The following is a 9,525-nucleotide window of genomic DNA, read 5'->3' as shown; positions in this document are numbered from 1 at the left end:
GGGAATCAAAGCCCAAACCCCGAAAGTGCCAGGCAACCGTGCTAACCACTAAGCCACCATGCCCCTTATAAGCCATTCAATATTAATCATAAATTAGCTAAACATCTATTTTAGCTTTTGCGGGCAGTGGTGGCTTGGCAGTTAAGGCTCTTGGTTACTGATAAGAAGGTTTCAGGTTCAAGCCCCAGCACTGCCAAGCTGCCACTGTTGGGCCCTTGAGCAAGGCCCTTAACCCTCTCTGCTCCAGGGGTGCCATATCATGGCTGACCCTGCACTCTGACCCCAACTTCCTGGCATGCTGGGGTATGCGAAGAAAAGAATTTCACTGTGCTGTGACCAATAAAGACTTATTACATTACATTACTCATTATGTGTTTTGGAAAAAAGGAAACTGTCATTTTTCAGCCTCCTCAATAACAAAAGAAGAAGAAAGAGTTTTATTGCTAAGTGTGCTCACACACACGACGAATTTGACTTGGTAAGTGACACTTCCAGTATATACACAAATATGACACCAAAACAAATAAGAAGAATAAAAAAAACATATAGAAGACACAGTAAAACCTAAGACATTATAGACATGGAACAGATGCTATGTACAGCTTTGCAAGGGGTAGTGCAATGTGCAGAAAGTAGGTGTATATGATAATAGAATAAATAGGAGTGAATTTACAGTTGCACATAAGATTATATCCACAGTGGAACAATTGCACTAAGTGGCAGTTAAATGTTCGTGAAGGAGCCTGTGGGGAAAAAGCTGCTCTTCTATCTGGATGTTCTGGTGCTCAGTGGTCTGTAGTGCCAGCCAGTGGGCAGCAGTTCAAAGGGTTTGTGGCCAGGGTGAATGGTCTGAACTGATTTTTCCTGCCCATTTCCTCATTCTGGAAGAGTACAGTTCCTGGAGGGAGGGCACAGGAGCACCAGTAATCCTCTCAGCAGTGTCTGTCAAAATGTCTATCAATCATCTTTCATTAGGTGCTGTGGATCTTGCAACTATCCCAGCATCAGTGAGTGTGAGATGAGAATACACCCTGGATGGGACACCAGTCAATCACAGGGCACCATGCACACACACACACACACACACACACACACACACACACACACACACACATACATTCACAATTAGTGATAATTTAGAGTCTACCTATCAGCCTGTTTGGGGGATGTGGGAGGAAACTGGAGAGGAACAGAGGAGGGAGAACATAAGAATACAGAAACTAACACAGACAGTAACCTGAGCTCTGTGCGACATTGTAGCCGTGAGACAACTGTGTTGCTCGTTTGTTTTCATATTGTCTATTACTTTTTGCTATATGTAAGTTAATATTGTATTAAGTTATTATGGACAGTTATGGATATCAAAAGACATTGTGATAGCAGTTCACATTTTCACGTGTCCTGGAAGAATACAGTCAAAATGTGGTAGTAAATACAGACTTATTTAGACATCAGCAACAGACCCTTTAACGATTACATGTAGCAAATATAGTGGAGTATATTAATGTTTCACTTCTTATTAGAGCTTTATAGAAATCTTTATTGTCACGGCTCTTGTAATGTGACCAAATACACCACCCACATAAAAAAGTAAATAAATAAATAAATAACCGTATAGATTAAATTCTAAATTAGCTTTCTGTGCAGAATAACACATAAATGACTATTTTTCAGTCGCAAAAAAAAAAAAAAAAAAAATCGTCCACAGTTTCGACTGGTGGTATTAACTCTTAGGTTGGGTCGAGCTGCCTTCTGTCATCTGCCGGTAGATGGCGCTAAGAGGTAGCAGATTACATTCACACTCGCGCCATGACGTATTTCCTGGGATTTGTAGGCCAGGTCTAGTGACAAAGAATGGAGTGTGGATTCGTTGCTGATCCTGCACTGTTAACGTGCACGGTGTCGTCTGTAACGTGAACAGTCTTGATACAGTTTTGAAAATGAATTTGCGTTAGGGGCACGCCATGCCGTGAGTCCACAGAAAGGAACGGCTGCAGAGGATTAGAAGGAATAAAGCAGTAGTGAAAGTTTGCTCTCCAGGCTGCTGGATCTTTTGGAACGCGATGCTGAGTTCGGGCTCGTAACGCACGCGCGTGGAGGTTTCCCGGTTCCGTTTCAGATGCGCGTTTCGATCTGACGTGTCACAGAGAGAATCTTCCGGCGGACCAGCGTAGTCATGGAATAGGAGAAATATGACTCTGAGATCGGAATTTTCCGCCGTGAATAACGGACTGACAGCTTGATTATGCCGGCCGCTTCTGTAGGAGGAGCAGTGTTTTGTTGAGGCGCGTGGACACGCGCCAGTGAGTAATGTATTGCCGCGCGTGCCAGGGAAGGTGTGACCGTTGGTATTTAAAAATAAGTTAGTCAGTGTGAGCTGCTGAAAACGCCTCGGGATACTTTGTTATATTGTTGTTCCGATAACGACATTGTTCTTACACCAGAGACATATAGTATACACGCTTCACTGGGTGTTAGCACAACTCACTGACTTTCTCAGTGGCTTCATTTTTTTTTCTTTAAACAAAGGAAATTGGACGCGGACATGTTTTTAACTCGTTTTGAAGACGCAAAGGGTGAGTTTGTAGCTAGCTTTTTATTAACTCTTAACACTCCCTGTGTATGTGTTGTTTTAAACTGTCAGTCTAACACACACACACACACACACACACACACCCACGTTTGTCTTATTTTCCTTGTGAAGACCTGCCCTTTACATAATTATTAATGCAGCTAATTAATGACATGCCTATACATAAATCTAACCTTAACCCCTGTAAAACAAAAGGAAACCTTTTTTGTTTGTTCTTTTGTAACACCTGACTTTGACTTGTCCCCTTGAGGAAAACAGTTTTTTTTTCTTCCTATCCTTTTGAGGATATTTGGCCTTCACCAAGATATAAACACACACACACACACACACACACACACACACTTGTCTTACTTTCCTTGTGAGGACCTTCCCTTGACATAATTATTAATGCATCTAATTAATGACATGCCTAAACCTAAATCTACACTCAAATAAAAATTAAATGTTGGATTTTATTAACTTTGTTGTGTCCATAGGTTCCATGTAACTGGGTTAATTCACATTTAATTAACATTATTTATTTCAATAAACCTAAGTTAATTTCATATGGTTAATACAGTGCCGCTTAGTTGAGTCAGGTTAACTGTCTTAATTTTGTTTAATTAAGTTCAATTATCCTAAAATTAATATTTTTTTTACCTTTAAGCAAAACAAATAATCCAGTTTCATTGATGAGCATTTATTCAACAAATATGAACAATGAATACTGAACAATTGCATTCAGTGTACACTGCAAAAAAAAAAACATCTTAACAAGTGGAAATACCTTGTATATAGTTGAATCTATCTTTATAATAAGAAATATGAGATACATTTGACTATATTCAAGATATTTTCACTTGCTAAGATGACATTTTTTGCAGTGTATGACATGTATTAGTAGGTTCAACATGCGTTCAAGGCAAATAGTTTAATAAAATCCTTAAGATTTGGGGTGGGGGTCACATTTAAAGTGCCTCCTTTAAATGGGGAAAAAAGCAGCAGTTGTTCAAAACACCAACAATATTGAAAGGAATGTAATGTGTTCAATATTCAAACATATGTACTGTAACACAGCCAACACTGGAACATCATTGAAAATGCAGAAAACCCTGCCTTTTGGTCCCAACATCAGGTTACAGAGTTTACAAAAGGAGTTTATTTTTCATGACCTGGGCCTAATGTGAGAGCTTGTTTACCTCTAGCGCCATAAAAATCTTTTAAAATACTTCAAAAGTGTATCTCAGATCTTTTTAGCAGTTTAATGCATATATGAGACCAAGCATCATAGCACATGCACTTGTCACATTGTTCAGGTTTCAAGTATCTGGACACCTTCAATAATGCCAACATCTTCATAAAGATCTGTAACCTCTGCCCCTTCATGTATGACCACAAGTGTTGTTGCACATGGAGGTTAGGGCTTCAGCATGTGAAACATCCTAAAAAAGTTAAATACAAAAAGAAACAACTAACAACAACTCATTGGTGAAAGGGGGAGTTTGTTTTGCATTTACGGCATTTGGCAGAGCGACTTAAATTTATACCACTGAGCAGTTGTGGCCTTGTCACAACAGCACCATTTTATGTTCTGAGAAAAAAGTATGAATCAAATGCATATTAACATTTCAGAGCATACAAACCGGGGGACACTTGAAGGGACACTTCAAGCAAAAATGATAACTCAGTCATTGTTCATTCACCAGCACATTGTTCAAACTACACGTCTTTTTCTCTCTGAACATAAATTGTGAATTTTGGCAAGATTGTCCTGCTCGTTACTGTTCATATAATGCCATTCAATAGTGAGTTCCTCTTCTAAAGCTTCAAAAGCACAGCAAAGCAGCATCAATCATTTCCATGTAACTCCTGCTGTATAATCTGTTCTGAAGGTGTACAAATGGATTTGGTAAGAAACAATCAGTATTTTGCTGTTTCTTGAGAATGGTGAACAAATCATTCTTTTGAACTGGTTATTTTTATTGAACCAGATGAATCGGTTCACCAAATCAGACTGAATCATTTGGGACACTTTGCCGCGAGTCAACATTCTTGTACACACAAGAGAGCAGTGGCGGATGGTGTGTGGTTTTTATTGATTTTTATTTTTTTATAAAAGGGGTTACACTTCTGATTTTCCCTCCAAACCAATTTGTATGCCTTCAGATCATTTGGATTGTCCAGCAGGAGTCACATGGAATTGTTTGATGCTTTTGTGTGTTTTTGACGCTTCAGAATATGAACTTGCCATTGACTGGCATTTTATGAATAGAAACAAGCAGGAGAAACTGGCCAAAATTCACATTTTTCGTACAGAAAAAATAGACATATGGTGTTTCAACATGAGGGTGAGTAACTAATTTTCATTTTTGTGTGAACTATTCCTTTACTCCATTGTGAATTATTGTCAGATTAAAAATGACCATGAATTCAGCAGAACATACGTGATCCATAACTAACAGGATGCTTGTGATCTTCTGTGCCCCTGTTCCTCCTTTCTTTTTGAAAATTCTGAGGAGCTGGTTCGAGAAATGATCAAGCTGACCAATGAATTTGGACACCAAATTGATTAATGCAATTCTACTGAACTCTGCAGATACCTATTAAAATTAAAAAATGACAAATCAGGTTGGTTGCTGATAAATTTGTGACAATCCTTACAATATTATCATATACCAATAGAGTATTTCTTTGCCAGCACTTATGCACAGATTAAATGCTAAATTGTTACAGATGAACATAACCCTGAATTACATCTGAAGGACTTCAGGACATAATTCGGATTTACATATAACAACCATCCAAGTAATTCATCACAGCTGACATTACATCACAAGGACTTGCCTCTTGCTCAGTAAAGCGTGCTGGCCATCTGTTCTTTAATTCCAGGATGAATAGCAAATCTTTGACCACCTCATGCCTCCTGTGTTCAAATGTGCTGTCCATCAAAGATTTCATAACCTGCTTGTAGTTTCTTTTAGTCACCTCAGACAATAGTGCAATCCTTTGCCTTTCAAGGGTATCTTTTGTTTCACCCAATGGGTAATGTGGACAGTAATTTACCTCAGCTTTAGGTTTCTTAACTTGGTTAGGACTTCCCACAGATCCTTTCCGCTCCTCATTTTTGTTCTGTAGTTTGCTATCTTGTATTTTAAACAATTTTTTCAGCCATAGTAGCCATTCACTGAACCTTTTTCCTTGGGGTACGGGTGCTTCTGTACCAAAGCAGCAGCTACATCATCAAGGTCTGCACTTGAAGGGTATGCCTTGTACTTAATTATTTCTGAAGCTAAAGCATCCCAAATGTCAGACTTGAGCTGGGCATTGGGGCTCAGGACAGTGGCATCAGTCTGAAAAGCAAGTTGAGCTTTTTGTAGTTGCATCTCTGCATCAAAACTAAACTGTGGTATTGGGCAACTTTTAGGCCATCCCTGACTTCTAACGTAGGACACAGATTCTGAAGTCGAGAGTCCACATGACTGTGGGGATGAGATTATGTCTGTCACTCGATGAAACTGCCTCATTTATTTCTGGTACAGATGAAGTAGAAAGAATGCATGTAGATGAAGGCAACTTGAGTGTAGCTTTGTCTTGTATGTTTGAAATTGAATTGAGTTGACAAAATCATTAAAATCAGGATCTTTGAATTGAAGTTCGAAAATCTTCAAAGACTCTAAGCTGTGTTTGGATTTCTCTTTTAAGGTCGTTCAACGAGTCTGGTATACCATTTGGGAGATTTAACCTTTCACAATTATTTTCTACAATGTGCAGCAAAATTATCAGCCATAACACATTGTACTGTTCCTTTACGGAATGTTCTCAGCTGGTGGACATATACACCGTGTTGTTCCAAAGTTTTGAGATGATGCAAAAGAGGTTGCAAAACTTTGTCAAATCCGTATATCTTCACATCTTCTGTCTTGCATAAAAGTGCAAGATATATTGAAGACAATGTTGACTGAAACATTGATGGTACATTACTCAAAATCCAGTAGATTGCACATAACTTGTATTTTCTTCTTGATGTCCCGAGATGGTTGCACATTTCAAAGTCATCGACATATAAGCACACAGATATCCTCAACTCCTCTGAGAAGAAACAATTTGCTTTAAAATATTGACCATCCTGAATTGACCTGTACTGATGGCCATCTCTTCTTAACTGTTGAGAAGTGTGACTTTCAACCACTCTGTCAAGCAGGTCATTTTGACAAAGTAAATTCTGTAAAGACTCCAGTATTGGAACGTATTCAAAGTTCTATTTCCCTTGTCCTCAAAAGCATACTCTACAGGGTCTACAACTTTAAAATTTTCCCTGTAATATTGTTTACATTTAAATGCAGAGCCTAGCAGACCACCATTCTTTGTAGCAGTGAGTAAAAGATTTGTTGTACTTAAAGGCGTAGCAAGATCTTTGACTAGCAACTCATTAGTTTAAATCCTGTGCTTTTGTAAGGTGTCTACAATATTTCTGTACGACAAAGGGAAAGAAGCATCACTCAGTAAATAATGCAAGTCCTCCAACAACTCATTGAAAGTTGTGGCTGGTACATTATAGTGATTCTCCAGCTTTAATAGCAAGGAAGCAAATTTAAGCTCTACCAACTTTGGCAAGTTCTCTGGAACCTCTCCTCTATCAATACTATTGGAATACTCCTCATTGAAAGTTGTGGCTGGTACATTGTAGTGATTCTCCAGCTTTAATAGCAAGGAAGCAAATTTAAGCTCTACCAACTTTGGAAAGTTCTCTGAAACCTCTCCTCTATCAATACTATTGGAATACTCCTCAAACATAGGTGTTTGTTTCTTCATTTGAAAGAGTGTAATCAGATATCCCTCTTAACACTTGTGAACTGTCTGTTTTCACTATTCCCTCATTAAAATCTGTCGTTGAACACTGACTATGTTTTAGACTCTTGTGTGATTTGAACATGCCATACACATGTTTTAAATGAGCATGGACAAAAGTTTCAAAAGTGCATGGACAGTAAGAACATGCACATGGATATGCGTGTCTGCGGCCATAGTGTCCATGTACCAAACTGAAGTGCTTTAAAATCTTTGATCTGGATGTCTGTGAATATCCACAATCTCTGCACAGCCACATGTAAGGCAGGACTCCAAAACTCTGTTAGAAAAATATATAAAAAGATGTGATTCAGCTACACGAATAATAATAAAAAAAAATTCTCAGACTGCCAACTACTAAAATTTTGTAAAATTATGAAGACTGACCTAACCAGCAAGCTAACTGGTAACCAATTAGTTAGCAAGACGGCATCTTATTCAAATTTCAACTCTTTTTATTTCCAAAGTTGGAGAGTTAACATTTGATATTAAGTAAAAATTCTCACTGCCATTACTTAATGCAGTTATTACAACTGATAGTTACTAAAACTTTTAAAACCACTTTACACACAACAATCCCATATATCAGTAAATGGAGAAATTCTTCTTAACTAGTAATTAATAAAACTAAAGTCATTTGCTGTCTTTATATGGGGGAATTTAATTATTAATCAAAGTTCAACAAGTATAAAATATCACATAAGAGTGAGAAAAAAAACCCCACCAACGTAACTAAGAATAATGTGAAAAACACATGCAGAACACTGCAACATCAACAAAATACAAAAAAAAACCATGAGATTATCCGCAATTAAATATTTTAACCTACTGACTGCGACAATATTAATGTGTAATAAAACTTTGCAGGTGTCCCCGCTTGCACAGCAATTTTTCTGAGACTTGATTCACACAAAATGGCACTGCAAATTTAGCGCCATCTGTTGACCAAGGTGCCATGCAAAAACAGCACAACTGTATTTCATTCATTTACATTACATGAGATATGTAAATTTGAAATATAATTTTTTTTCTAATTGTTTTCAACACAATTGTTTAAACAAATTGTTTAATTTAAACTTGATTTACATTCCTTGGACCAGCAGCTGCCATTTTTCTTTTTTTCTTTCTGTGTAATCCTAACCTTTACCCCAGTAAACCAAAAAGGAACCTTTTTATGTTTGTTGATTTTTGTTTGTTTGTTTTGTAACACCTGACTTTGGCTGGTCCCCATGAGGAGTTTTTTTATTTTATTATTCCAATACTTTTGGGGACATTTTACCCCCACCAAGATATAAAAGCAGTGCTGCCACACACACACTCACAGATTTGTCGAAGCATGTTTCTTCATAAATTTTTCTGTTTTCTTAATGTTTAAAAAAAACTTATATTGTAACACCACGTTTAAGGGTGTCATTGTTCCTTCTGTGAACTAAATGTGATGGGTGTCTGATGGTAAGTGGTTTTGTTGCGTGAATTTTTGTTTGTGAAACATAGAGTAAAGGGATAACACTAGATAAAAGCCCAGCTCTTTCCTAGAGTGCATTCAGAAAACACTTGAGGACAAAACATAATGATCACCCTTAGTAGAAATGTAACACTAATAAGTGAGCCATGTTAAAGGCATTATGGCCAATTTTTGTCTCAACACCTACCAAAAAAAAAACCCTACAGTGCTCATATGTGGATGGGAACGTTATTAGTTAGCTCTGGTCCATTTACTGCATTAACATAATTTTAAGTGTGTTCAGCATGCAGTTAATGTTAACTGTCAAAAATGGTTCTGAGACTTAAGTGCATTTACACTCTCATAAGAAAAAGGTACAAAACTAGGATTTTAAGGTACAAATGCTGGTCACCAAAATGGCACACTCAAAGGTATGTTGTTTGTACTTTAGAGGAACGCAATTAAGGTGCAATTAGGCCTTAACTGCCACCATTATTCCTTTGAGGAAAACATGTAATTAATTCAAGCACTTTTAATAATAGACTTTGACATAAAGCAGCTGTACAGAAATTCAGATCTAGCTCAGGACCCCTGATTTTTAAAATTATCAGAGAAGGAAAACTCCATAGAATAAACCTTAAGGGGAACCAAGCTTTGAAGG

At 37.6% G+C, this 9,525-nt stretch overlaps 1 protein-coding gene across 2 annotated transcripts in view; it reads left to right on the top strand.

Moving 5' to 3' along the window:
* Positions 1 to 1,849: 1,849 nt before the first annotated feature.
* Positions 1,850 to 9,525, top strand: part of furinb (furin (paired basic amino acid cleaving enzyme) b) — a 106,271-nt gene continuing 98,595 nt past the window's right edge. For both annotated transcript variants that reach the window (XM_053642297.1, XM_053642296.1), the window contains exon 1: positions 1,850 to 2,576. The gene's annotated coding sequence lies outside the window, so the exon portion shown is untranslated. The remainder of the gene's footprint in view (positions 2,577 to 9,525) is intronic.

The sequence above is a fragment of the Ictalurus furcatus genome, chromosome 14, assembly GCF_023375685.1.
Source record: "Ictalurus furcatus strain D&B chromosome 14, Billie_1.0, whole genome shotgun sequence".
NCBI classification, from domain to species: Eukaryota; Metazoa; Chordata; class Actinopteri; order Siluriformes; family Ictaluridae; genus Ictalurus; species Ictalurus furcatus.
The sequence above is the reverse complement of the archived record's forward strand: the minus strand, read 5'-3'. Positions and strand labels throughout refer to the sequence as shown.